The 27,669-nt window shown below is 55.4% G+C and overlaps 1 protein-coding gene, 2 long non-coding RNA genes, 1 other non-coding gene and 1 pseudogene across 4 annotated transcripts in view; 3 read left to right on the top strand and 2 right to left on the bottom strand.

Annotated features, from left to right (window-relative positions):
* Window positions 1–27,669, top strand: part of LOC102564300 (zinc finger protein 420) — a 295,266-nt gene that overhangs the window by 102,198 nt on the left and 165,399 nt on the right. The window lies entirely within an intron of this gene.
* LOC132248241 (zinc finger protein 420-like) overlaps window positions 1–27,669 on the bottom strand; it is a 44,027-nt pseudogene that overhangs the window by 11,143 nt on the left and 5,215 nt on the right.
* On the bottom strand, window positions 2,659–3,928 carry LOC132248256 (uncharacterized). Its single transcript, XR_009459446.1, has 2 exons — window positions 3,161–3,928; window positions 2,659–3,065 (listed from the first exon to the last, which is right to left on the bottom strand). It is a non-coding gene; the product is annotated as an uncharacterized LOC132248256 (long non-coding RNA).
* TRNAT-UGU (transfer RNA threonine (anticodon UGU)) lies at window positions 5,261–5,334 on the top strand. The gene has a single exon. It is a non-coding gene; the product is annotated as a tRNA-Thr (tRNA).
* LOC132248457 (uncharacterized) lies at window positions 19,181–23,212 on the top strand. Its single transcript, XR_009459651.1, has 4 exons — window positions 19,181–19,282; window positions 19,526–19,612; window positions 22,727–22,854; window positions 22,946–23,212. It is a non-coding gene; the product is annotated as an uncharacterized LOC132248457 (long non-coding RNA).

Below are 27,669 nucleotides of genomic sequence, written 5' to 3'. Positions count from 1 at the left end.
TCTATGAAATCTATGTTGTACTGGGGAGCAAAAACAAAGCTTTCACTGTTTTCAAGGTACCAAAAAGATGAGGTATTGGACACACATATGGTTGGATAACATTCATCTTATTAGTGAAATTCCAGGAGAAGTGAAAATGAGCTTAGTGAAGGGACATATGGCAGTGAAAAGCTTACTTGATAAGGGACTGACACTGAGACTTTTTCTGGGACAGTAATTCATCATCACCAGGGAAAGGAACGGATGATTTCATAATAAGTGTAGCTGCGACTCAGCAATCATGCCATCGATTGGGAAGATCATCCCAGGAGGGGTGAGGAGGGCACAGGCTGGCAAGTACTGCAGGGTTGAACACCAAGTTCCTGGGAGTCGTGGATATGGACAAAAGAAGGCCGAAAGAGACATTTCACAGCATGGGAAAGGCCATAATATAGAAATGGTCGAGACGGTCTTTGCCGAGCAGGACAAAACACAGAAGCACTTCCCGCAGGAAATCCTCTGGGCAAAGGCAGGGGAAAGAAAGCATCGGAAAAGCAAACTGACCTAGTAAAAGCTCAGTACCTCAACCCCGCGCACAAGACAGTACAACCCCTTCATTAAACATCCTCTGGGAATGAAAACTGGTTCCCACTAGCTCCTGCAGCTAGCCCACTTCTTGTCATCACAGTGATGGGCATCCGATCAGCAGAGGGATTTTAGGAAGAGCACAAGAAAACTTCTGAGAGGGGCAGAGGGAGCTGGAGAGCACAGGTTGAAAAAAAAATACAACAAAGCCAGTCTCCCGTCTACGGATGTTAGGGTGGGATGTGGACAGGAGCTTCCAGGGACCTCTTGGCACACAAACCTGGGTTACATCTTGTGTACACGTCACTAGAGGAGCAGGTGAAGAAATGCATCATCCCCCTGTTGGAGCAGCAGAGGCTGGTAAGCCTTTCTATTAACTTCTGCTGGGTCATAACGACAGGAGAAAGGGGACTTAGGTATCACAGAATGGAGCATGCTAGGATTGTTACATGTGTCTGGAGAGGACTCGCTAGGCCAGACAAGAAGGAAGTCAGAATCCCCCCAAGGAACAGCTCTTAGTGCATTCGTGTACAATGACCTGGAGTTGGTGTGAACATGCTGAGAAGGCAAAAGGAGATCATGTTCCCAAGAAACTGCTGCATGTGGAAGAACCAGGAGTCACAAGAACGGGGAAGGCACAGGTGAAGGCGGCTGGAGCAAATGAAGGAGGAGATCTCAGTCTGAAATGTGAGGGAGGCCTGACCACTGACAGGGCAGTGGGGAGGAAGGGGATTTAAACCTCCATCCAACAGTTCATGAGGATGAAACTGTTGGAACAGGAAGATGACTACAAAACTGCACAGTTCACATATCTCCGGGGGAAGCAAGACCCAGAGCTTTACCCAGGGAAACGAGGGCTTGGTAATTCTTCAGCATCTGCTCCTGGTAAAGCACCTTGTCTTCATCGTCCAGCAGCTCCCACTCCTTCCGTGTGAAATACACAGCCACGTCCTCGAACACCTCCCAGAGCTGCAGGCACAAGTGTTGCACCATCAGTGTCTCCTGCGACAGCTGCTCCCCACCCCCACAGCCCAGCCTGCAATCACTGGGTACTACCATGAATTGCAATCTTAGCCATGACAGGTAAGGGGACACAACTCCCCAGTCTCCAGTTGACATGTGATGTGAATGCAGCCACGGATACAGTTGAGGTGCCGGCTTTAGCCCAGCTTACCCTGCTCTATTTGCTCGGTCCTTTGAAGCAGCCTCAGCTTCACTTTTAGAGGCAGGGAGCCCCAGCTCCATACACTGTAACCCGGCCTGCCTGCGCCAGCACCCCTGGTATCTGCACTTGTCAGGGAGCTCCTGCTAATGCAGCTTGGGGTGTTTGCAGCCTCCATCAATGCAGCCTTCGTGCTCTTCAGGTCTCTGCTCCCCAAATTCTTTACAGCACCCCAGGCTCCTCCTGCGCTCTGCCCCACCTGTACTCCCCACCACAAGTGAACTGGGTGCCCTGCTCACCTCCGAGCTCTCCTCCTGCTTTGGAGGCCTGCCCTGCCCCTTCTGCACTTGGCCTGGCTCAGGGGTCAGGGAGCTCCTCTCCTCCAGGCTCCCTGCACACGTCCTCTGCAGCTCCAGGATCACCGGCCCCTCCTCAGCAGGCTGCTGCTCAGCTCTCTGCAGGGTCCCAGCACCTGCGGGAGGGGAAGGGAGTGCACACGTGAGCCCTGGTGCTGCTGGCACAGGGAAAGCCCTGCGAGTCTCCTGCACTGGCCTGGGACTGAGGAGATGGAGGCTTCAGTGTGTGGAAGAGGGGGGAGAAGGAAGACTCAGAATCCCGCAGCTCTTGCTAACACACTTCCACAGTCACGAGGCTGGAGATGAGCCCTGGTAACTCTGTCCCAGCGTGGGGAGGTGATCGCAGCACCACGACAGAGCCTGCAGGGACATCGCTCCCGGGGAAAGCAGCTCAAGCGTTGCTGGATCCATGTCAGATCCACATGCTAAGGGCAGGGGAGGGGAAACGCAAGGTCAGTCTGCTCCTGGGCGGTGCAACGATTCCAGGGGCACCAGGGGAACAAGAACCACTGATCTGTGGAGCACTGACCCACCACCATGTTGTGGAAGGGAGATTTCTGCACCAAAGGACAAAGCTTTTGCTGCTGGGAAGCAGAGAACGACCCCCTGTTAGGGTGGCTTGTTGTATTTTATGCCTTAAAGTTGCACCTTTTAATAGAGTGGTGAATTATAGCATTGTTTAAAGTTGTCTTTTATATTCAGCCTAAAGTTCTGAATAGCTTCACTGTTATTTGAATTTTTCATTTTGCTGCCGTTTGCAGTATCAGCTGGCCTTGTTTCTTGCAAGCAGCTTATGGCCTTGAGGATGCTCGCATGCTGTTTCTTTCCTGTTTCCATCAGTGCGAGAAGGTTTTCTAACACAAAGTAGTAACAGGTTTGTTACTAGCTCATATTATCTGAACTTGGCACTAACCAGCTGAACCAGAGCGATGAAATGACTGGGTATGTTATTCAAACGTGGTGAAGGAGACCAATGCACAATGCTGAAAGGAAGATACCAGAAAAAGGCCGAATTAAGAGGTGTGCTCGTAACGGGGCTGTCGAACAAAGGAATATGCTGACAGGATAAGATACGAACAATATGCTGACTGCAGAGAGACCAATCCAAAAGCCAGGAGTCATCCAAGGAGTCAAGTTAAAGAAAAGCGTAGAAGGGGGAAAAAAGGAAGTTAAGTGTGTCGTCGTCCTCGTCATCATTTTCATCATTAATCCACCTTTCAGCACCAGTCTGGATCATCCCAGCCAAGGACGTACCCTTTGCTTCAGGAACTGAGTAGCTGTCTTTTCTGTGAAACAAAGTAACACCTGGGATTGGGCGAGACATTGTACTCAGCGTTTAGTCTCTCTGAATAGAGAAACCACTGAGATAATACCTGTTGTACAAATACAGTTAAACTTTGAGTTTAGGACGCTTGAATTGTCTGTGTTTGTGTTTCACGTTCTCTTTAAGGGTTAGTTGTGCTTAAACGGTGCCTAAGCACTGTCTGCTGGTGGGTGGTGAGGACGCCCCCTTCCCTGCCCCGGGGACCGAGCCTCGTCCGGGCCACCAGCCTGAGCAGCGTGTGGCCGACAGCTCCCAGGTCTGCTCCGGGTCAGGGAGGCTGCAGCAGCACACAGGCCTGGGTTAGGCGGGTCTCCTCTCCCGTGTCGGGCACACGGGCTCAGGGGACGAGGACGGGCAGCGAGCGCTGGCGGCTGGGACGTGCAGGACGGCACGGGCTGCGACCGTGGCAGCACGACAGGCCCACGGAAGACGCCGCGTGTCCGTGCCGGGCGGACAGGCCCGCACCGGAGCGCGTCCCCCCCCCCCCGTGCAGGACGGCCGCGCCGGCATCCGCCCGCCCGCCCTCACCTGGTTGCTGGCGGGGGGCGTGAGGGGGCCGGCCCCCAGGCCCCGGCGGCGTTCCCATCGCTCCCCGCCGCTGCCCAGGCCGGGGGTCACCCCCGGGGCCGCGTCTTGTCGGAGGGCCCCCCGAGCCCCGCACCGGCACCTGGGGGCCACACCCGCGCGTCACCGCGCCCGGCCTGCGGGCAAGCACGCGGCATGCGCCCCCCCGCATGAGGAGGGGACGCAGCCCCGCCCCCCCCGGTCTGCACCGCACCGCGCCGCGCACCCCCCGCCGCGGGGACTCCTGGGAGCTGAGCCCCGCCTCCTCCCGCGTGACGTCACCCTACGTGTCATCGTGTCACGCCGGCCCACGTTAACCCTTTAGTGCCCGCAGCCCGGCCTCAGTTTCCCCTCACCCTCCTCCTTGAAACCCGCCGAGGACGCGTGGAGCGCACTGCCTGCCTGCTCCCACACGGACGAGGCTTTTCCATCGAGCCAACGTGAAATCACGCGGTGACCACGTCAAGACACTGCTGTGTGCCCGCCACTCCCCAGCTGCGCTCTTCCTCGCGGGGGCACGCTGCCGACACTGCGAGCGCTTCTCTTCCCGCCGGGCCTGGAGGCTCGGGAGGGCTCCCCGCGCCGCGCCGCGCCGCACCGCGCCGAGCCGCACCGCACCGAACGGCCGGGCGAGCACCGCCCTCCACACACGTGTGACCACCCCGAGCTGCGTGCAGCCTCCGCACGGGACTCGAACCGCCGTCGCTGGCGCAGGGCTCGGATCTCGTCCCCCTCTCCACAGAGCTGTCTCTGCAAAGCCGTGGGTCGCTGCAGTCCACTCGCTTTGTGCCCCGCACTTGTCTGGGACCCAGGTTTCACAGACCGACACTTGTGTGATGATGACGACACGCTCCTGTGAAGCTGGAGCCAGTGCGTGGTCCTCCACACGTCACGGGACCGTGCCCCCCGGACTGATGCCAGACACGGTGGCAGCAGCGGGAGCCTGCGCGGACTCCTGCAAACGCTGCCCCGGCTTTGGCGCATGGACCGGGGCCGCGTGTCTTGTGCCGGGGCCGGTGGGGACAGACCTGCCCGCGGCAGAGCAGACAGCGGGGACCTGGCGGGAGCGGGGGTGCAGCTGCAGGTCGGACTGACGGTCACGTTGGCTCCCTGGGGCGGGAGACAGGGATGTGAGCCCCGGGCCCTGGGTCCCGGTCACGGCGGTGAAGACCGTGCCTCGACCCCCACCTGCCTGCGCCCACCGCCAAGCCTTTGAGAAACGCTGCTCTCTCCGTTTGCAACGCAAGGCAGTGCCCTGCCCCGGGGGGGGGAGGAAAGCCCTTCAGTGTGGGCACTGTGGCTTAGCTGGTTAAAGCACCTGCCTTGTAAACAGGGGGTCCTGCGTTCAAATCCCAGCAGTGCTTGCCTTTTCACCACAGTGCAGAGTGGTGACTGGGCCAAAAGGCATCTCAAGGTTCAACAAGGGCAAAATCATCCTGCACTTAGCTCAGGAGCAACCGGGACAGGCTCAGGGCTGCCCGATCCTCCAGTTTGACTAGTTCACTCTGACTCCTAGCCCTACGCTTCAGCATATCTCCTGCTCCCCCTGCCCCACAGCTTGGTGTCATCTCCCAGCGTGATGAGGATTCACTCTGCGTCATCTTCCAGGACAGCGATGAAGACTCAGGTTGTAGGGGCCGGAAGGGGCCTTGGAAGAGCATGGGGTCCAGCCCCTGCACCACGTAGGAAAGACTCCCAGGGGCCAGGTGACCCCAGCAAGGTGCTGTCCAGTCTCTTGAAGATTTCCAGGGTCAGGGATTGCACCACCTCTGGAGGGAGCTTCTTCCACAGCCGGGACACCCTGCCTGTGAAGGAGTTTTCCTGATGTTGAGCCTGAATCAGTCTTCCAGGAGTTAGTGGCCATTATCCTGGCTTTCCCCTCGGGTGCCCTGGCGAACAGTTGCCCAGATGTACCCTGCTAGTGTAGCGGTAAGCTGCTACCAGGTGCCCGCTCGGCCTTCCTTTCCTCAGGCTGAAGAGTCCCAGGTCCCTCAGCCTTTCCTCGTATGGCTTGCCGTGTAAGACGCTGATCCTTTGGGTGGCTTTTCTGTCGACTCTCTCAAGCTTGTCCCTGTCCTCGTTCAAATGCGGTGCCCAGAACTGGATGTCCTCTTGCAACTCCACATCCCAAAGCATCCCTCGTTCTGCACTCGACCAATGCACTGCACCCGACTCCAGCATGCCCCCTTCTTGACCGCTGCATTCGCCTTCCCATGCCCTGGGGCAGCTCTCCACGCTGGGCTGAGTCCTTCTGCCTCTGGGGTGCGTCCGCTCCCATCTGCATCAAACCTCTCTCATCAATACGGTGTACGTGCACCCCGACAACTGCTCCCACGGTTTATAGGCCTTGAGCGGGGCAGAAAAAGCCCCCTGCCCACCTTGTTGCGGTGTAAAGGTTATTCCACACATGCTGGTGCCAGGCTGGAAAAGAGCGCCAAAACCCTGTCCAAAAAGAGCACTGCAATAGTGCACAAAAACAGCACCAAAAGACTTGTCGAGGGCAGCCCCTTTAGGTGGCTTTGCAAGGTGCTTGGGGGATTAGGGGGGATGGGAGGTGTGTTGCCTGGGGTACCCCCATGCCAGCGCTCAGGGATCCCGGCAAGCCAGACTTGTGAGGGGCAGGCACCCCTTTGGGTAGCTTTGCCAGGAAAACTGCACCCCAAAAACTGAGCACCCAATCCAACACCCCCACCCCCGGGAAAAGCAGCAATACTGCGCCCAGGGTAGGTGGGGTGGGGGAAGGTTTTCCATTTGAAAGAAGGCAATTGGGAACTGCTCAAGCCCAGCTCCCCCTCTTTGTTCCCCCCAAAGCAAAGGCCCTTTCCTTGTAAAAACTTTATTTACCCTCCCAACACCACCCTTGCACTTGGTCTCTGCCCACACTTGGGGTTTGATTTGTGCATCCTGCACCCCGCTCCCTCTGCCCTCACCCCACCGCACACCACCCCGCACCGTGGGGAGCCACACAAGTAAGGAGCCACACAAAGGAAGACTGATTTGGGACGAACTGGGCTTAAATCTGCCGGGGAGGTCGTGATCAGAGCCAGGCCGGGGGCTGCTCTCCGTGGCCGTGACCTGGCAGCGTGAGCGCAGCACAGCCCAGGTGGCACCACGGGAAACCCGCCAGAGCCGAATCCGGCAGGAGGCCAAGGCAGAGCCACGCTACCTCCTCTTGTGGCTGATCCCATCCTGCAGGCGCCTGGCGCTGATTTCCAGCCCTGCAGGCTGTGGGTCGGCTGTCCCGGGCCTTCTGGAAGGGCACCGGCCCCACGAGCAGGGGTCACCCCCGTCCCCACCCGGGACTGCACACCGGTGCCACGGCCGCCGGCAGCCATCGCGCCGTGCCTGCGAGGGGAGGGCAGCCATTTTGAACGTGGGAGCACCGCTGAGGCGGCACCCCTGCGGGCGTCTGCATAGACAGACAAACCCCCAAACTCCACTCAGCCTGTCGGCTTTTCTTCCCAGTGCCGGTCCAAAGTCGGACACGGTTATTTCTGCCTCCCTTCTCTCCCTCGCCGTGCGTCTCTTTGGTCCATGGGAGGTGATTTTTTCCCTCAGGTCCAGCTCTGCTGCCTCCTCTGCCTCAGTTTCCCTCCCTCCAGCCCTTCTCTGGCTCCCAGCTCTGCCCTGTGCAGAGGAGACTCAGGCTCCTGGTCCCGTCGCCAGCGTGCCCCCTCCACAGCTGAAAGGAAAGGCCAAGCAGAAATATTTGGAGCTGCCTCTGCCACCAGAGCCAGGGACGGGGGGAGCACAGTGGGGGACAGAGAGTTGGTTTCTGTCGTCTTTCCTGCATGAAGGCTCCATGCATGGAGAAGAGGGTGCCCAACCCCGCACCGTCCTGGCACTGCACCAGGGACCAGCCACGCTGCCCAAGGCCAACCTGCAAGTGCTGCAGCCATGACCCTTCCCTGCCGTCAGGCAGCACGCAGCACCCGCCTACACCAAGCACACCGCTGCAGCCAGCGCCGCTCGCATGCTCCCACGTCTCCCCTGACTCGTGCGCATTTTGGCCGAATCCTGGGGCTGACTGCACTCCCAACACAAAGGCACGTCCGCCCTGGCCAGCCCGCGCCATTCACGCCTGAGAGAGCCCATGCGAATGGATCTGGGAGAGACCCTGGAAATCTTCATGCTCCCGTCACAGTGGTTCCCAGACGGTCGGGCGGGCAACCGCAGGTTGGAAGTGCAGCAGAACAGATGGTAGCCTGGAGCGGGGAGGTGAAGCAGGTGGTGTTTGGATGGCGGGCTGGAAGAGCTGGGCATTGAGTCTGGAGAGGAGAAAACTGGGTGGGGATTTGACCAGTCTGCAGATCCCTGCAGGGCGATGCAGAGAGGCTGGAGATGGGCTGTTCTCCATGGGCACAGGGGACCGGACGGGAGCAATGGTGCCGAGCTGCAGCAGGGCAAGCGGAGGCTGGAGCGGAGCAGGAACACTGTGACTCTGAGTGGGGCTGAGAGCGGGAACAGGCCCCGAGAGACGTGGGGAGGATCCATCCCTGGCAGGTCCCAGGAGCAGGTTGCACAGACGTGGCTGGGGTGGTGTAGCGAGGGCTGGTCCCGCCTGGCGCTGGGGCTGAACTAGACGACTGTGTGAGGGCCCTTCCAGCCTGACTTCCAATAGCCCTTTGATCCTGAGCCCCCGGGCAGTCTCACAGACCCCAGTAACCAGCATGTGCAGACGAAGGGGCAGAGCGCCAGGAGGAGGTGATGATCTAGTCCAGTCTGCGGCCCAGCAGGGCCGGGGAAGGCCACCTCGGCTTCCAGCATGGAGGTCAGGGCTGCTGGCAGAGCTGTGACCTCTCGTTCAAGCGAGACGTGGGGTGCCACGGCGTGACAGGTTGTGGTTTGTGAGGCTTTCTGGATTTCTTGCCTGGGCGTGGAAGCTGGAAGGGGAAGCCCCTGTGGCTAACATGTCTGAGGGGAAAATTCAGCCTTGCACACCCCAATCACAGCGAGGCCTTCCCATTACTATATGAAGGGGACATCGAGACACTGCCCTGCCCCGGGGTGGAGAACATCCATCCGCAGCACCTAGCACTGGCCCCATTGCCCAAGTCCAGCTCTGCCCACGATGCTGCCTTGGCCGTGTCCTGCCCCGGGTCCGTCCTGGTTCCTGTGCCCTTCCCCGGCACAAACTCCCTGCCCTGCGGGGCTCCAGCCGTGCAGGGCTGCAGCAAGGGGGGAGCCTGGGCATCGGGGCTGTCTGCCCCATGGCCTGGGCTGCCCTCTCTCCCTTTCGCACGGCCTCTCCCCTCCAGGCTCAGCCTGCCCTTCCTGTCCTGGGACTGGGCACAGAAACCCCTGATCTCCATCCAGCCTGGGTCACTTGCAACCAGACCCCACATCCCTTCCCCTGGCGACACAGGCTGAGCTGACCATTGCCTGCAGCTGCCCCCAGCCCCCTGAAGGGAACCGCAACCCTGTGAGGCTATAACACCTCCACTCTACTTGTGTCGCAGGCAGTGAGTGTGGATAAGATATTATCTTGGTGTTGTGGGGGAGTGGAGCTGGATGTGTTGTGTGACTTGCTCAGATCTCACTTGACGGATGTAGCACTTTTTTCTTGGTGGTCACAAGCCTTTGGTTTCACTTGGTCAGAGGATTTGCAGTGCTCAGTCCCTACATTTTTGTGCACGAAGGATACTCTCACCAAGCAGTTGGGAGGAGACGGCAGCTGGGTTCTCTGTCCACGATGAAAGCAGCAGCAGAAGAGCCTGTGTATGGGAACATAATCATCTCAGATGTTCCTCGCCAGTCTGGCGAGGTGGGTAAGACTCTCCTGTTCTCTTCATGGCTTCTTCTTCCTAAAGGCTTCTTGCTTGTGAGCAGCAGTGTCTCGGGGACAGGGCACTTCGCCGCTGTGCAACACACGGGAGCCATGCGGGCCCCAGGCAGTGCGCAGTCAGGCCCTCGCCTGGTCTCCCATGGGATGGTGGGGAGCACAAATCAGATTAAGAACAAAAAGGCTCCCACAGACTGGAGCCGGGTGAGCACACTTACTGTGCCCGATCCCTTTAGCCTTTTGCTGCCGGTTGCAAACGATGCTAGGAACCAAATGTTGCAGGCTGCAGATGGTGCTAGGACCGCAAAGGGAGGCATCCAGCACTGTGTACTTCCATTCATCCTGGCAGACCCGGTCCCAGAAGTGCCACAGTCCCTCCACATGCATGTTTCCAGCGGGGTCCTGGGAGGGGACATGAAGGCCGAGCATTGTGCTCACTGTTTCCCATGGGTTAGCTCTGTAGGCTTGTGTCTGCTCAGCGCCAGGGCACTTCACCCTCCCTGCCGAACCACCAAACAGGAAACAGTTTTGCTTGTGAGAGTGATCTGTATCTGGCCCCATGCACCCGTCTGGGGAAGAGATTAATAGATTCATAGATTCATCGATTGTAGAGTCGGAAGGGACCACAATGGATCATCGTGTCCAACCCCCTGCCCCTGGCAGGAAAGAGGACCGAGGTCAGATGACCCCAGCCAGGTGACTATCTAGCCTCCACTTGAAGACCTCCAAGCTAGGCGATAGCACCACCTCTCTTGGAAGCCCATTCCAGATCCCGGCCACCCTTACTGTGAAAAATGTCTTCCTAATATCTAACCTAAATCCACCCTCAACTAGTTTACACCCATTATTCCTAGTCACTCCCTGGGGTGCCCTGGTAAACAGCGCATCACCTATTCCCCGTTGACCTCCCCTAATGAATTTATAGGTGGCCACAAGATCTCCCCTCAGCCGTCTCTTGTGAAGGCTAAAGAGATTCAGCTCTCTCAACCTCCCCCTGTAGAGTCTATCACAAAGGCCATTAAACATGCGAGTGGCCTCCTCTGGACCCTCGAGATTCCCCGCGTCCCTCTTGAAGTGCAACGCCCAAAACTGGACACAGTACTCCAACTGCGGCCTGACCAGTGCCGCATAGAGGGGGAGCATCACCTCCTTTGATCTATAAGTCATGCACCTGCTAATGCATGACAAGGTGTGATTGGCCTTTTTGATGGCCTCGTTACACTGCCGGATCATGTTCCTCTTGGAGTCAGTTATGAATCCAAGATCCCTCTCTGCCTCTGAGCTGCTGAGAAGGACACTCCCCAACCTACAGGTGTGCTGGGGGTTCCTCCTTCCCAGGTGGAGTACCTTACATTTATCTTTATTAAATGGCATACTATTTCTCTCTGCCCATTGATCCAACCTGTCCAGCTCAGCCTGAATCTGCTCCCTGCCCTCTGGTGCACTAACTTTGCCCCATAACTTGGTATCATCAGCGAACTTGGAGAGGGTGCTCTCCACGCCCTCGTCCAAATCGCTGATGAAGATATTGAATAATATCGGTCTGAGAACCGAACCCTGTGGGACCCCACTGCCCACCTCCCTCCAAGCCGAGAAGGAAACATCCACCACCACTCTCTGGGTGCGGTCCCCTAGCCAGTTGGCCGCCCACCTGACCGTGTAGGTGTCCACTCCAGAGTCTGCTAGCTTCCCAATGAGGATAGGGTGCGAAACTGTGTCAAAGGCCTCCCTAAAGTCCAGGAAGATGACATCAGCCTCGGCTCCCACGTCCAGGCAGTGCGTGACCTGGTCGTAGAAGGCTACAAGGTTTGTCAGGCAAGATCTACCTGTGACAAACCCGTGTTGGTTTCCCCTCAGCATCGTTTCCCCTGCTGGGCCTTCACAAATGTGTTCTTTGAGTATTTTCTATGGTGGCAAGGCACCACCACAGGCTTCCGAAGGGGAGAGAGTAGACCCCATGGGCCCCATACCCCGGGAGCAGACCCCCAGCGAGGGTAAGTCATCTCCTGCAAGGCAGCTGGAGCAGGAGCCGCGGCCGCAGCTGCAGTTGCGTGAACCAGCATTATGCTGGTTGTTTAATCAGCTGTTTCTGGCGTGGGAAACAGCTGAACCAATCCCAGCTGCTGTACCAGCCTCCGCGGGAAAGTTTAAAAGCCCCGCTGGAACAAGGGCAGGGGGAGAGCTGGAGAAGGAGAGCGCGAGCCAGCAGCTTGCTAGGCGGGCTGCAGCTCAGGCGCAAGAAGGGAATGACACAGCCTGCGAGGCTCCCGCAGGAGCACCCAGGAGACCTTTAAGCCCCCTCCTGGAGGCAAAGCAGGGGCACCCCTCCATCTTTCGGCGGAAGTGGAGACTGAGGAGGAAGGGGAGTTCCTGGCATACAGCAGGACGCATTTGCGCTCCCTGGAGGAGGCCGGGGTAGAGAAGGCAGCTCTGCAGCCCTCTCCTCCTCAGGGGAATTTTTTTTTTTAATTGAGACAAACCCGAGAAGGGAAAAAGGTTATGACAACAAGGAAGGCAGGCCCTGCGCCATCCTACAGGGCCGGGGACCATTATTGACGGACATCCACACGGTTGGTGAGTGGTTGGGGTGTAGGGGAGGCAGAGCCCCATGGAACATAGCGTCAAACAACTGTAAGTACTGCCATCCGTTGGGAGAGCCCCCAGGAAGATCTCCACTGGAAAAAAAACCCTCTCATATTTGTTTGATAATCAAAGTCGTGGCAGGCGAGTCAAGGGGCAGGGCTATATCCTGATAGACTGTGCAGAATGGAAGGCACAACTCATCACATTTTCTCTAGCATTTTCCCAGGGATAGAGGCAAGACTGACTGGTCTAAAGTTACCCGGCTCATCCCTTCTCCCTTTCTTGAAAATGGGCACCATATTGGCCCTTCTCCAGTCCTCAGGGACCTGGCTGGAGCACCACTAGTGCTAAAACAGCTGTGCCAGTGGCTTAGCTATGACACTGGCCAATTCTTTCAGCAGCCATGGATGGAGGTCATCTGGGCCTGCTGTCTTGTACCCATCCAGCTCCTCCAGGGGCTCCTTAACTATTTCAGAAGTAGCCGTAGGTGGACTGGTGCGCTGTGGACATCTGTCAATGGTCGAGGTGGGGGAACTGGCTTGGTCAGTACTTAGAAATACTGAAGCGAAGAACTCATTGAAGAGCTCTGCTTTTTTCCCTGCATCAACCACCAACTGTCCTGATTTGTCCTGCAGGGGCCCTGTGTTGCTCTGAGCTTTCCTTTTACCCACTATATACCTGAAGAAGGACTTTTTATTGTCCTTGGTTGCTGAAGCCAGCCTGAGCTCAAGCCCCGCCTTGGCCTGTCTAATTGATTCCCTGCAATAGCGCACCAGGGAGAGATATTCCTTCTTGGTGTCTCCTCCCTGCTTCCATTACTTATACCCTCTTTCTTTGCCCCCAGACTCTCCTGGAGTTCCCTGTTCAGCCAAGGGAGCTTTTTTGCCCCCTTACCTCCCTTCCTACATAATGGGATAGACTCCTTTGCGCCCCAAGGATCACTCCCTTGAGATACCTCCAACCTGCATGGACCCCCATTTGCTCTATATTCTTGAGTTGTATCCCCTCACTAACTAGCCTTCTAAGCTTGCTAAAGTTGGCCCTTCTGAAGTCCAACACCTTAGCCCCACTAGTTACTTTACCCACCGTTTACTGGACAGTGAACTCGACCAAGTGATGGTCACTATCTCCCAGGCTACCGTGAACTCGCATGTTCCCCACAAGATCATCCCCTGTTGCTAAGACCAGGTCAAGCAAGGCGCTACCCCTGGTGGGACAAGAGAGATGTGCTGAGAGCAGGGATTTGGGTCCAGCAGAGAAAGGCCCAGTGGCTGGATGCTGAAAGCTGGAGAATGAGGATCACAGAATCACAGACAACGAGGGCTGGAAGGGACCTCAGCAGGTCACATCTGGTCCAACCCCCTGCTCCAAGCAGAACCAGCCCCAACTACATCATCCCAGTGAGGGCTTTGGCTAGTCAGGTCTTGAAAACCTCCAAGGATGGAGATTGCACCACCTCTCTGGGGAGCCTGTTCCAGTGGTTTACTAGCCTCTTAGTGAGAAAATTCTTCCTAATTTCTAACTTAAACTTCCCTTGCTGCAACATGAAATTCAGAGCAGCAAGAAGGTCCAGTGTGTAAGAGGCCAGGCGAGAACCCTTAGCACAGCTTACCAAGGCTGGCAGAGGGTGCTCCCTTATTGGAAATGTCTGTATCTAGATTAGTAACACACCCAAAACTTGAGCGGAAGCAGAACCTTGTTGTTGCCACAAACCAAGTGAAGCAGTAATTCTCACAGCCGGCATTATGCAGGAGTTCAGTCTAAAAGGTTATAGAGGTCGTGACTTCTAGACTGGAAGTCTGGGTATGTCTTACACACACGTTCCCCCAGGTGGGGTGAGTGATGTGTAGGTACGCGTGTGTGCTCCCTTCTGAGGGCCTGACTCATTCCAACAGTGTGGCCAGGAACCACAACTGGAGACTGTGCTGGGGACACTGATCGTGTGACTCTACCTGGAGATGTTTCTTCTTCTTCTTCCAGGAAACCTTCCCGAGCCCTCTCCAAAGAGATCCCGTGTCCTCTACGCTCTCCTCCTGCTGCTGAGCCTCCTCCTCGTGGCTTCTCTTGGTGGAGTCACGGCCATGTGTAAGTCTAGCACCAATCACAAACACACCTTTGATGTGAACCTTTGTGGCACAAAATTAATTTACTGGATGTCAGTTAATGCAGAAAACCTAGATATATAAAATGAGCAACTGGGCACAAGCTGGAGCAATCAACCCTCAGGAAACCCCATAATTACCACTGCCCAGCCCCTTGTTACCTGAGGTGCATTCAGTGGATCTTTTCTGGTCATAATCGCTGGGCATCTCATCTTTCTGCATCTCCTCCAGTCTCCTCCATAACTCAACACTTCCCCCCGTCCTGAACAGACATGATCGCTGCTGTGTTTGGTGATGCCTTTGTGGGCTCCATAAATACTGTAGATGGAAATGTTCTTGGTCCTAGGAGATGTCTGGTTTAGAGGAGAAAGGCACATATGATAGAAAAAGGCTTCTGCTCATTCTGTGCTCCCAGCATCCTAGTCTAGCCGTGCAGTCAAAGCTAAGGTCCTCACTGTGGAGAAAACCTGTCCCAGCCTGTCTGTGCTTCAGGCTTAAGGAAGCACCCCAAGTTCTCGCAGTGGGTCAAGCACCCTCGAGGTCTACAAGGCCTGTGTAGCCCAGAGGGCACAGGGCCCAAATAAAGATCAGACCCCTGGGTGGCGGCAGCGGTTACCCCAGGCTTACGGATGTGCTCCAGGAAGGGGGTGGCCAGATGTGAGGTGTCCTGGGGGAGGCACTCGGTAGGTATTTGGGCGCAGTGTGGTGAATGGCTCAGTGCAGGAGCGTCCCCTACTGGCCCACTACATGCACCCAATCCTTTGCACTCATACGCAGAGCCATGGCATGCAGCACATGTACGGCTGAGTCTGTGGGATGGGATTAGTGTCCTTAGTAAGAAGTACTCATTCTTTTGCAAAGCAGCCATGTGGCTCAGCAGAATGGAGACTTCTTCAAAGCCTCTGCTCCTCTGTATTTGGGACATAACCTGTTCCATGTCCCCCTGTCCCTGAAGAAGTTGGCCCTGCAGCACCCTGTAGATGTAGCTGCAAATGGGTGAAGCTGTACGGATGCAATGGCTCTGTGAGCACTCCATTGTTGTAGATAGTCCTGGACTGTGTGGGTTGTAGGTGAGTTGTTGTGGGGCCCCTGGAAACGAATAAATGGGGCTCCAGGAAGAAACGGTCTTCCCAGTCTCTAAGCCACTTCAACCGACTCGTGTGTAAACAAAACCGCAGCAGCACTGGAGCTACAACCCATCACCATACACAGCTTCACCGGTGCTCTCACTAGGCAGGCACAGGCTCTTCGTTCTCCTCTGGACAAACGACATTCCTTCCCCTCTCCCTAACCGAGCCTGCCCTGATGTCCTCCCTAGATTTCCAGGAGCGGCAGGAGAAGCACCGAGTGGCCGAAGCGGTTCAGGGAATCCGAGACTTCTGGAAGGAAAACAACATCGTGAACGTGTCTGTCCTGGAGCAGACAGGTGAGCAGCAGCACAGGACAGACTGGGTCAGAACGATGGTCCCTCTCCCTGTAACCAGTTGCCAACAGCAGCAAGGGTGGATGCTGCAGAGGGAGAGCACTGAACATGCTCCAGCCCCTCTTCAACATCCTCCCTGACGCCCCCCAGCACTGGGTGAGACATGCCAGAGGAAACGTCTCCACCCATTCCGTGCCACAGCCACGAGCAGATCCATCCTCCAGCCATGTGTCCAGCCCCTTGCTGCCCCTGGCTCTGCTCTCTGCCCCCACCCCTCCTGGGGCAAATGACTACACACAACCACTGCACGTTGCATGAAGAAGTCCTGTCTTTTGCTAGTTTTCAACCCGTCACCTACTCATTTCAGTGTGCCCCCCGGTTCTGGGAGTTGGTGAACACCAGGCCCCTCTTCCCTTCGTTAACACCCGTCAGCATTTTACAGACCTCGATCCTATCCCCCCTCAGCCTTCTCCTTTCCAGTGGAAGAGTCCCATCCTTTTCAGTCTTCAATTTGTTTTACCCCTGCCTGCCACCAGCCACTACCCTTCTGTTTACTCATCTTATACTGCTGGTGGTGGTAGGGTTGGAGCATTTGCTCAGCCATGATGGTCCATGACATGTACAGGAGGCAGGGATCTGGCGTGAGCCCTGTTCTTCGACCCACTGATTAGCTGGAACAAGTGTTGAGCCAGCTTTTGAGCATTGTGTGCCTTCTTTGGCTCTCCTTTCTACTCAGGGAAGAAGCGGCCACTACCAGAGGCTGAGGAAGGGCAGCTGATGCTTGTCCTACCCCACTTCCAACTGTTCAGTGGGTTGGATAAGAGAGGCTGCTCCCAGCCATGCTGGGAGGCATGGTGGGGTCAGATAGCAGGGCCAGGAACACCATCTGTCACACACGTCGTGTCCTGGTTCGGGCATCACCTCGTGTGACCTGCTCAGGCTCACACCATGGGGCTGCCTTCTGTGAAGCCGTTCCATCCTTTCTAGGCCAGCAGCTGGTGGGTAAAATTCAGCCATTACGGGGCCTCTGGGAGGAGATCGTCTCACCCTGTGCTGTGCTCCAGGAGCAATACCGTGAGTACCAGAGGCAAGCGCTACACTCAGGTCTGCTAGGGCAAGGGTTGAAGTGAGTGAGAAGAGCTCCCCCACCCCTGAGCCAGGCCCAAGGTGAAGAGATCGAGCCCAGCAAAGTTCCCAGGACCGCCCTACACTGAGTGGGGCTTAAGCCCCAGAAGAGCCCCTGATTCAGGACTTTTTGTCCAGAGCTCAGAAGAATTCATCCTCTTTGGGCAAAATGCCAAACATCCCATTGGCCCCGGGCTGTGGGCACAGGAGCAAGATGTGGCTTGGGGAGCATCAGCCACTGGGCCTTCCTCCTAAATTCATAGATTCATAGATTCATAGATGTTAGGGTCGGAAGGGACCTCAATAGATCATCAAGTCCGACCCCCTGCATAAGCAGGAAAGAGTGCTGGGTCTAGATGACCCCAGCTAGATACTCGTCTAACCTCCGCTTGAAGACCCCCAGGGTAGGGGAGAGCACCACCTCCCTTGGGAGCCCGTTCTAGACCTTGGCCACTCGGACTGTGAAGAAATTCTTCCTAATGGCCAGTCTAAATCTGCTCTCTGCTAGCTTGTGGCCATTGTTTCTTCTAACCCCCGGGGGCGCCTTGGTGAATAAATCCTCACCAATTCCCTTCTGTGCCCCCGTGATGAACTTACAGGCAGCCACAAGGTTGCCTCTCAACCTTCTCTTGCGGAGGCTGAAAAGGTCCAGTTTCTCTAGTCTCTCCTCGTAGGGCTTGGTCTGCAGGCCCTTGACCATACGAGTTGCCCTTCTCTGTACCCTCTCCAGGTTATCCGCATCCTTCTTGAAGTGTGGCGCCCAGAATTGCACGCAGTACTCCGACTGCGGTCTGACCAATGCCCTATAGAGGGGAAGTATCACCTCCTCGGACCTATTCGTCATGCATCTGCTGATGCACGATAAAGTGCCGTTAGCTTTTCTGATGGCTTCGTCACACTGCTGACTCATGTTCATCTTGGAGTCCACTAGGACTCCGAGATCCCTTTCCACTTCCATGCCACCCAGCAGGTCATTCCCTAGGCTGTAGGTGTGCTGGACATTTTTCCTCCCTAGGTGCAGCACTTTGCATTTCTCCTTGTTGAACTGCATCCTGTTGTTTTCTGCCCACTTGTCCAACCTGTCCAGGTCTGCTTGCAGCTGTTCCCTGCCCTCCGGCGTGTCCACATCTCGCCATAGCTTTGTGTCATCTGCAAACTTGGACAGAGTACATTTGACTCCCTCGTCCAAGTCACTGATGAAGACATTAAAGAGTATCGGTCCAAGGACCGAACCCTGCGGGACCCCACTGCCCACACCCTTCGAGGTCGAGACCGACCCATCTACCACGACTCTTTGGGTGCGACCCTCTAGCCAATTCGCCACCCACCGGACTGTGCAGTCATCCACATCACAGCTTCTTAACTTGTTCACCAGTATGGGGTGGGATACCGTATCGAAGGCCTTCCTGAAGTCTAAGTATACGACATCCACCCCTCCTCCTGTGTCCAGGTGTTTCGTAACCTGGTCATAGAAAGAGACTAGATTGGTCAGGCACGATCTGCCTGTAAGCAGAAGCACTGGCACATTCACATAACGCTCTGCCCTGCCTAATTACCTCCAGCCTCTCCACAGAGCTAATTAGCCTGCCAGCATCACCACGCTCAGGCAGATCCCCTTACCAGTTATCCCAGCCCTTGTCCCCGCAGCGTTATTCAAGTGCAAGGGGCATCATCTTGGGACCCATCAAGCTGCAGGCAGGGCCCTGCCACTCTGGGCACCGTACACCCAAATTGGGGGCTCACGGCAAGCTGCATCCAGGGTCCAGGTGGAAATCCGGGGGTTGCTGTTCACCTCAGGGCCCTCGTTGTAGCACCTTTGCACTGTGACTCCACCTCATGCTCCTGACCTGAATCTTTAGGCTACCTCCTGACCAGGGTTTCCCAAGGCTCAAGCCAGGGTTCATCTTCCTCTGTAGTGGGGGCACAGCCCCTGCCTGGGATTTCTTGATCTTATTTTAACAGCCCCTACAGCAGCAGGACATTGGCCACCACAGTCTCCCTGCTTTCCCTGTGGCAGGTTTGGGTGTGATGTCTGGTGCTGTGTCTGCTGTGATGGTAGCCTTAGATGATGGTTTGTCTGGGCTGGTTTGGACGGGGCTGATCCTGGCTCAGGCAGGGCTTGGACTAGATGTGACCCTGCAGGTCCCTTCCAACCTCGACCTCTCTATGATGTCTGTGATCACCCCTAGTTTTCCAGGAGCGGCGGGAGAAGCACCAAGTGGCTGAAGCGGTTCAGGGAATCTGGGACTTCTGGAAGCAAAATAGCACCTTGAACAAGCCCGACCTGGATCAGACAGGTGAGCAGCAGCATGGGAACCTGTCTGCCACCAGCCCCTGCCCATACGCCCCCTCCAACTGGATTGTAGCAGTGAGCACAAGGGTGGCGTCCCTGGGAGGGATCAGACTGCAGTGCCAGGAGCATCTTTTCTCTTGTGCTGTGGGTCAAGCGTGTTCCACCTGGGTTTGGGCATCACCTTGTGCGACCTGCCAGGTCCAGCCCCATGTACCAACCTCCCATTCACCTTTTCCCTGCTCTCTAGATCATCCACTTGTGGGCAAAATTGCGCCCTTACAGGTCCTTTGGGAAGAGGTCATCACCCCTTGTGCTGTGATGAAGAACCAGTTCAGTAAGTACCAGAAGCAAAAGCTGCAGAGATAGTTGATGTTGGAAGGAACTAACATAAGGAGGGGAAGGAGTGTTCCCTTCCTGCTAAAGGCCGGGATTGAGACACCAACATCCGGCATTTCCCAGGACAGTCGCACATTGACGGGATCATTGAGCACAGCAGGATTTTTTTTGTCCAGGATATGAAAGCGCTGCCCTCTGTGATGGGGGAACAGCCAGCCCTGCCTGAGCCTGGGGCATGGGTGTGGGGTCACCAGCTGTGCTGAGATGATATGGAGGGGACGGATGGAAGCCATGGGAAGAGTTGGCCCCACCCAAGGTTTATCTGCACCTCAGAATTCATCCTGAATAAGTCACTGGGTGACTTTTAAGTGGATTGCCTCTTCCCCATTCATTCAAGGGTCAGATATTAGGTTCCTGGGGAAAGAATGTCTATATACAGAGCTAATCAGGGAGCTAATAATGAGAAACAGCTCATCAGGAATGACTCCATGTGGACAGGCCCTATTCTTAGTGGAAGGCACATGATTGACATTTGATTTCAACCCCCACATGAGTGGCCTTAGATATGAGCAGATCCAGGATTTTGAAAAGGGGGTGCGGGCGGTGTGGTGCAGCATCACATATAACAACATCTTCCTTTCCCATTAAAAGGAAACTAGAAGCCTTGCTACAAAGCTAGGGGCCTAGGGCTAAATTATATAGTTTAAGACTGAAGCAAAAATATATATATATTTGACATTATTGGAATACACATTACTTTGCTAAATGAGATATAGAAACACATAACAAATGAGGCAAAAATACTCAAAAGTTGTTGTTTCATTACTTCTGTCATCATGAGAATTAAATGTGCATCTCTCAGATCCATAAAACTAAATCTCAGCTTCTTGAGCATCTTCAGAGCACATCCAATGTGTCCCCCAAAGTTTCTGTCATGCCTGAATTCATGTTTCTAGCTGGAGGTAGAAACAGGCTGCAGGGCTGTGAGGTAGGAGCAACCTGAGCAGCAACAGTCAGCCAGCAGCAGAATTGTCAGAAAAAGGCTAGCTGGATCAGTACATCTCTTGGCTACAAATGTCCAACTCAGGATCCTTAAAATTCTAGTTTATTAGGCGGATTGAAACACTGTAATCATAAACCTTGGGGTGATCCCCACACACACACACACATGCACACACACAGTAGCAAGCTACAGAGTCAGGTATACCTATCCTACAAGCTTCTTTCAGCGTGGTGTTATCCTCCAGAAGAGGGTTGCTGGCTGGTCCTTCTGGCTGGACAGGTCTGGTTGAGTTGGAGATCAAGAGGGCACCACTGAGGGTCACTTTTCACTGCCTTTTATCTGCCCTTGGCAGACTTTGGTGACTCCCCAGTTTTCAGGTTTGCCCAATCCAGGGGTCATTGACCCTCGTGGGACTTCCCCCCCCCTCGGTGGCTACTGGACAGCATCTGTCAGCCCCAGGGGTCGTCCGCATGTACGTGCAGGTTTGGGAGTCCGTTGATGAATTTAGAATAGGGCTCTGGGAGCGGTTGATCTGGATATATTCAGCCCAAAAGTTGGTCCCCGGCATTGATTAACTCAGGCCAGGACTTCTAGCCCTTGATCAGTGAGGTTTAGAGATTTCCCGGTTGTTACATTGTCTTCTATTGAATTCTTCTGCTGGATGATCTGCAGCTTCCGGTGATAATTGCTGTCTGCTGCTACTGTGTTACACATTCAATCACTGATTCACTCACTCTTTCAGGGGCCAGCCTGATACAAGGAAGGGCAATTTGATTCCTGCCCTTGTTAACATTGTTACAATGTATAACTTACTTATGAAACTAAACACATTTAGTTGCAAGTTGAAGGTGAGGAGTATAAAATATAAGCTACAAATGCCATGACACACAAATAGATAAAAATACCAAAATACAAGGGGAGATACAAAATGCACACATACAAATTTTAAAACACAATTCCTTATCTTAAAGTGAAAGAGAGAGGAAGGAAGAAAAGGTAGAAAAAGAGAACATATCCAAAGAGGGGAGAGCAAATGCAGGCAAGAGGAAAAGGGGGCTTTCTGCTACACATCAAGACCATTAAAAAAAGGAAGGAGAGAGGGTCATTAACACTTATGGAACGAGGAGTGTTCCATACGAGAACGAGCCGCGCGGCGCGAACAGAGCGCGCAAACAGGGAGGGTTAGGAAGGGGACTGTCCCCCCAGACCAGGGGACACTCCTGGGGCTAACCCTTGGGGGGGCAGGCAGCGGATCCCCCCAGCGGGGGAACGTAGGGGCAGAACTGCTGGCAGGCACTTCTGGGTAGACCAGGGCGCCTGATTGGCCGTTGGAGCGGGGTGGGTAATTCAAACCGCGGGCTTTAAAGCCGCGGAGTGACGTAGATCCCAGCACTCGGGAACCAGCAGCGGGAAGGAGAGGAGGCAGCACACGTGTGTCCTGCACGCACGTGTGCCCTTTTTACCAACCAACTGACCGGAGGCGGCTGCGGCAGCAGCAACAGAGGAATCGGCAGCGGGGGCAGCAGCAGCTGATCCCCCAAAGGTAAGTGGGGCGGAGGGACCCGGCACAGCTGAGCCGGATCCGGAGGGGAAGCCCCCCGGGTCCCATATAGCTGAGCCGGTAGGGAGCCGCGCTCCCGAGCCGCGCGGCGCGAACAGAGCGCACAAACAGGCGCGCTCTTACAGAGCGCGCCAGCATTTGCGCAGGCGTTCGCGCAGGTGGGCGGGCAAGAAGGGCCAGGAGAGAGACTCCTGTAGGGGTAGGGAGTAGACACCACCACACAGATCTACAAACAGCAGCTCAGAATGGTGTCTACAAGGAGTGCTGCTAGGGCCTCTGCCCAGGGGGACAAGGCTACCTGGGGCTGGTCTGAGGCCTCCACCCAGACTGAGCCCATGGGGGAGCTGATGTCCCCCTACCTCCTGGCCTGTGGGGGATCCCCAGCAGGGCCGGTGGGGGCAGAGATTGGGGGCCACCACACCTGTCTGGCAGGAGCCCGTCTTAGGGCTCTGGAGGCACAGGTGAGGGAGCTCCAGGAGGAGGCTAGCAGGCTGAGGGGGATCAGGGAGGCGGAGGACGAAATTGATAGTTACTTCCTTTCCCTGCAGGCCCAGGCACCAAAGGAAGAAGCACCCCGGGGAATGCCCTCCACAGCAGAGTGGCAGACGGTCACAGCCAGGACCAGAGCAGCACGCAGCAAACTAGTACCAGCTTCTCCAGTCCGACTGGTGAACAGGTACGAGGCCCTGGCGACCCTGCAGGAGGTGGAAGGGGAGGAGGAAACCCTTGGGCAAGAAGAAACACCACGTTCTTCACACTCCAAACAGATCAAGAGATCCATGATGATCCAGAGGAGGAGGCGATGAGTGCTTGTCATAGGAGACTCCATCCTGAGAGGTACGGAAGGACCCATCTGTCGCCAGGACCCCTCGGCACGAGAGGTATGCTGCCTCCCTGAAGCAAAGATTCGGGACGTGACGGAGGTAATCCAGGCCTGGATCAAGCCCACCGATTATTACCCCATGGTCCTAGTCCATGTGGGTACTAATGATGCGGCCAGGAGAACCCCCGATCACCTGATGGCGGACTACTGTGCTCTGGGTGGCGTGCTGAAGGAGTTCGGTGCCCAGGTGGTATTCTCTTCCATCCTACCAGTGACCGGACGAGGGAGACGGCAGGAGAACTGCATCCGAGAAAAAAACTGGCGGCTTCGGCAGTGGTGTCTCGAGGCAGGCTTCGGCTTCCTGGACAATGACTCTCACATCACGACGAGGGACATGCTCAGCTGGGATGGGCTTCACCTGTCCCCCAAAGGTAAGCGTGTGTTTTCTACTAGGTTGGCAGATCTCCTCCGGCGGGCTTTAAACTAGGCTTGTCGGGGGGAGGGGAGTACAAGGGCAGGGGAAGCTGTGGACCACCAAACCATGTGGCACCCACAAGGACAGCCCAGCCTAAAGAAGGAGAACATTGGGAACCTGAAAGCCATGGGGAGGCCAGCACAACAGAACAGGTAAGGAACAAGAAGGTAAGAAACAATGGGCCCCATGGGACTGGGAGCGGGGGGGCAGCAACGGCACCAGTCGCAGGGCTCAAGTGCCTATATACTAATGCTAGGAGCATGGGAAATAAGCAGGATGAACTAGCGCTCCTGCTTGCACTAAACACCTATTACTTAGTGGGGCTAACAGAAACCTGGTGGAATTCATCCCATGACTGGGTGGTACATATTGAGGGCTATAGATTGTATAGAAAGGACAGGTCGGGAAAGAAAGGGGTGGGGGTTGCATTTTATGTCAGTGAGCAATATACATCAACCCTCATCAAAACAGAAACCGAGGTTGAGGAAGTAGAAGGATTGTGGGTTAAGCTACATGGAGGGCAAGGAGAAAGGGATTTGGTGGTAGGGGTCTGCTACAGACCCCCACACCAAGGGGAAGAAATAGATGCGGGGCTCCTGAGGCAACTCTCGGAGACCATAAAAGCTAAAGAGGCGGTAGTCATGGGGGACCTAAACTACCCGGACATCTGCTGGGAGACGCAGACAGCAAGGTCCCATCGCTCACGCAGGTTTCTAACCTGTGTACAGGACCTCCACCTGACACAGGAGGTGCATGGTCCCACTAGGGGGAATGCCATACTGGATCTGGTATTGGCAACAGGAGATGACATGATAGGGGACCTCCAGATCGGTAGCCATTTGGGAGACAGTGACCACCTAATAATAGAATTCAACATAAGACGGCGAGTGGGTAAGGTAACTAGTAGGGTGAAAGTGCTAGACTTTAGGAAAGCTGATCTCATTGCACTCAGGCGATTAGTCAAGGAAGCACTGCAGAGTAGGAGTTTTGATGGGATGGGTGCCCAAGAAGGGTGGCTGTGCCTAAAGGAAACGATCCTTCGGGCACAAAGCAAGACGATCCCCGAGCGAGGCAAAAAAGGGAAAGGGGCCAGGAGGCTTCCATGGCTGACCAGAGAAATCCAGGGCAGCCTAAGGGCCAAAAGGGGAGCACATAAAAAGTGGAAACAGGGTGAGATCACTAAAGATGAATATACCTCCTCTGCTCGTGCTTGTAGGGAGGCAGTTAGGCGGGCCAAAGCTACCATGGAGCTGAGGATGGCAACCCAAGTAAAGGACAACAAGAAATTGTTTTTTAGATACATAGGGAGTAAAAGGAAGGCCCAGGGAGGAATAGGACCCCTGCTAAATGGGCAGAAACAATTGGTGACAGACAGGGGGGACAAGGCTGAACTCCTCAACAAGTTCTTTGCCTCAGTGTTCCTAAGCGAGGGGCACGACAAGTCTCTCACTGGGGTTGTAGAGAGGCAGCAGCAAGGCGCCAGACTGCCATGCGTAGACCCTGAGATGGTGCAGAGTCACTTGGAAGAACTGGATGCCTTTAAGCTGGCAGGCCCGGATGGGCTCCATCCGAGGGTGCTGAAGGCACTGGCCGACGTCATTGCAGAGCCACTGGCGGGAATATTCGAATGCTCGTGGTGCACGGGCCAAGTCCCGGAGGACTGGAAAAGGGCTAACGTGGTCCCCATTTTCAAAAAGGGGAGGAAGGAGGACCCGGACAACTATAGGCCGGTCAGTCTCACCTCCATCCTTGGTAAAGTATTTGAAAAAATTATCAAGGCTCACATTTGTGAGAGCCCGGCAGGGCAAATTATGCTGAGGGGAAACCAGCACGGGTTCATGGCAGGCAGATCACACCTGACCAATCTAGTCTCTTTTTATGACCAGGTTACGAAACGCCTGGACACAGGAGGAGGGGTGGATGTCGTATACTTAGACTTCAGGAAGGCCTTCGATACGATATCCCACCCCATACTGGTGAACAAGTTAAGAGGCTGTGACGTGGATGACTGCACAGTCCGGTGGGTGGTGAATTGGCTAGAGGGTCGCACCCAAAGAGTCGTGGTGGATGGGTCGGTCTTGACCTGGAAGGGTGTGGGCAGTGGGGTCCCGCAGGGCTCGGTCCTTGGACCGATACTCTTTAATGTCTTCATCAGTGACTTGGATGAGGGAGTCAAATGTACTCTGTCCAAGTTTGCAGATGACACAAAGCTATGGGGAGAAGTGGACACGCCGGAGGGCAGGGAACAGCTGCAGGCAGACCTGGATAGGTTGGACAAGTGGGCAGAAAACAACAGGATGCAGTTCAACAAGGAGAAATGCAAAGTGCTGCACCTAGGGAGGAAAAATGTCCAGCACACCTACAGCCTAGGGAATGACCTGCTGGGTGGCACAGAGGTGGAAAGGGATCTGGGAGTCCTAGTGGACTCCAAGATGAACATGAGTCGGCAGTGTGACGAAGCCATCAGAAAAGCCAATGGCACTTTATCGTGCATCAGCAGATGCATGACGAATAGGTCCAGGGAGGTGATACTTCCCCTCTATAGGGCGCTGGTCAGACCGCAGTTGGAGTACTGCGTGCAGTTCTGGGCGCCACACTTCAAGAAGGATGCGGATAACCTGGAGAGGGTCCAGAGAAGGGCAACTTATATGGTCAGGGGCCTGCAGACCAAGCCCTACGAGGAGAGACTAGAGAAACTGGACCTTTTCAGCCTCCGCAAGAGAAGGTTGAGAGGCGACCTTGCGGCTGCCTTTAAGTTCATCACGGGGGCACAGAAGGGAATTGGTGAGTATTTATTCACCAAGGCGCCCCCGGGGGTTACAAGAAACAATGGCCACAAGCTAGCAGAGAGCAGATTTAGACTGGACATTAGGAAGAACTTCTTCACAGTTCTAGTGGCCAAAGTCTGGAACGGGCTCCCAAGGGAGATGGTGCTCTCCCCTACCCTGGGGGTCTTCAAGAGGAGGTTAGACGAGTATCTAGCTGGGGTCATTTAGACCCAGCACTCTTTCCTGCTTATGCAGGGGGTCGGACTCGATGATCTATTGAGGTCCCTTCCGACCCTAACATCTATGAATCTATGAATCTTTTGAGGGGCGCACAAAGCTCTTCCCCCATTTGGTGAAGCAGTGGGGTAGCTCTCCACAATGGGTCTGGCAGTTAGCAACCAGGGCAGAGGCAGGGGAAGCTCTTCCCAAACGTGGTGCATACATGGGACTTCTCCCCAATCTACCTTATCTTGTGAAGAGCCAGCAGTGATGGGTACTTAAACGTTTTCCTGACCTTCAGGTAGGGCTGAGCTCTGCCCGTGCTTGGAAGTGAGCTCCTGCTTCCCTCCGAGGCCCTCCCCACTGCCTTTGCTTGCATGCAGTGCATCTTTCCAGTGGCTCTTAAGGTCTTTCAGCTCCACCAATTCTTGCCTGCACCCAGGGCTCTTTCTAGGTTCTGCCCCTTCTCCACCCTGATGCCCAACTCGAGATGGTACCTGGCTCATGGCTGCATTCTCCTTCCGCTTTTGGGACCTCCCTTGACTCTCGTGCCATGGCTCCTTCTCAGGTCCCAGGGAGTCCATCTCACCCAAACTCCATGGGGAAGTCTGTGCTGGCTCCAGGTCTGCAGACCCTTCCACAGGCGGCTGCTCCTCAGCTCTGCTCAGCAGGCAAGCATCTCCTGCATGGGGAAGAGAAACTCCAGATTAGTTACTACCCTGCTGGCAAAGGGCAAACACTGCTATTCCTTCTACTGGGATGGGCCTCAGAGCAGGCCTGGACTTTGGCATTGTGTTCCCTCAAGAAAACAAGGTCTTCCTGCCAGAACCCCAAGTGCTGGAGGCAAGGGTGGGGCAGGTCCCTGTGCTGGGCTAACGTTCCCTACTCGGTGCAGTTCAGACCGAGACTCTCAGGGTATCTGCCCCAGCTGTCCATACCATCACCTCAGGCCCTGCTGGGACAAGCAGACATGGGACACGTGCATTAGGGCAGTGCCTGAATAGCCTCATGCTCTATTGGGCTGAGGATGAGGGGAGGACGTAGAGATGTGTTGCTCTCTTCTGAGAGGAGCAGGGCTGTGCTTCCTGCCTGCTTCCAGGTGTTGGAACCCATTAAGTAAATGCCTATGGCACAGTGGAAAATCCCAGCACAGTGAAAAGCCCTCCAAGCCCAATGACTACATTTGTTTAAACTTCACCAGCCCTT

The sequence above is a fragment of the Alligator mississippiensis genome, chromosome 2 (genome assembly GCF_030867095.1).
Source record: "Alligator mississippiensis isolate rAllMis1 chromosome 2, rAllMis1, whole genome shotgun sequence".
Lineage (NCBI taxonomy): Eukaryota > Metazoa > Chordata > Crocodylia > Alligatoridae > Alligator > Alligator mississippiensis.
The sequence above is the reverse complement of the archived record's forward strand: the minus strand, read 5'-3'. Positions and strand labels throughout refer to the sequence as shown.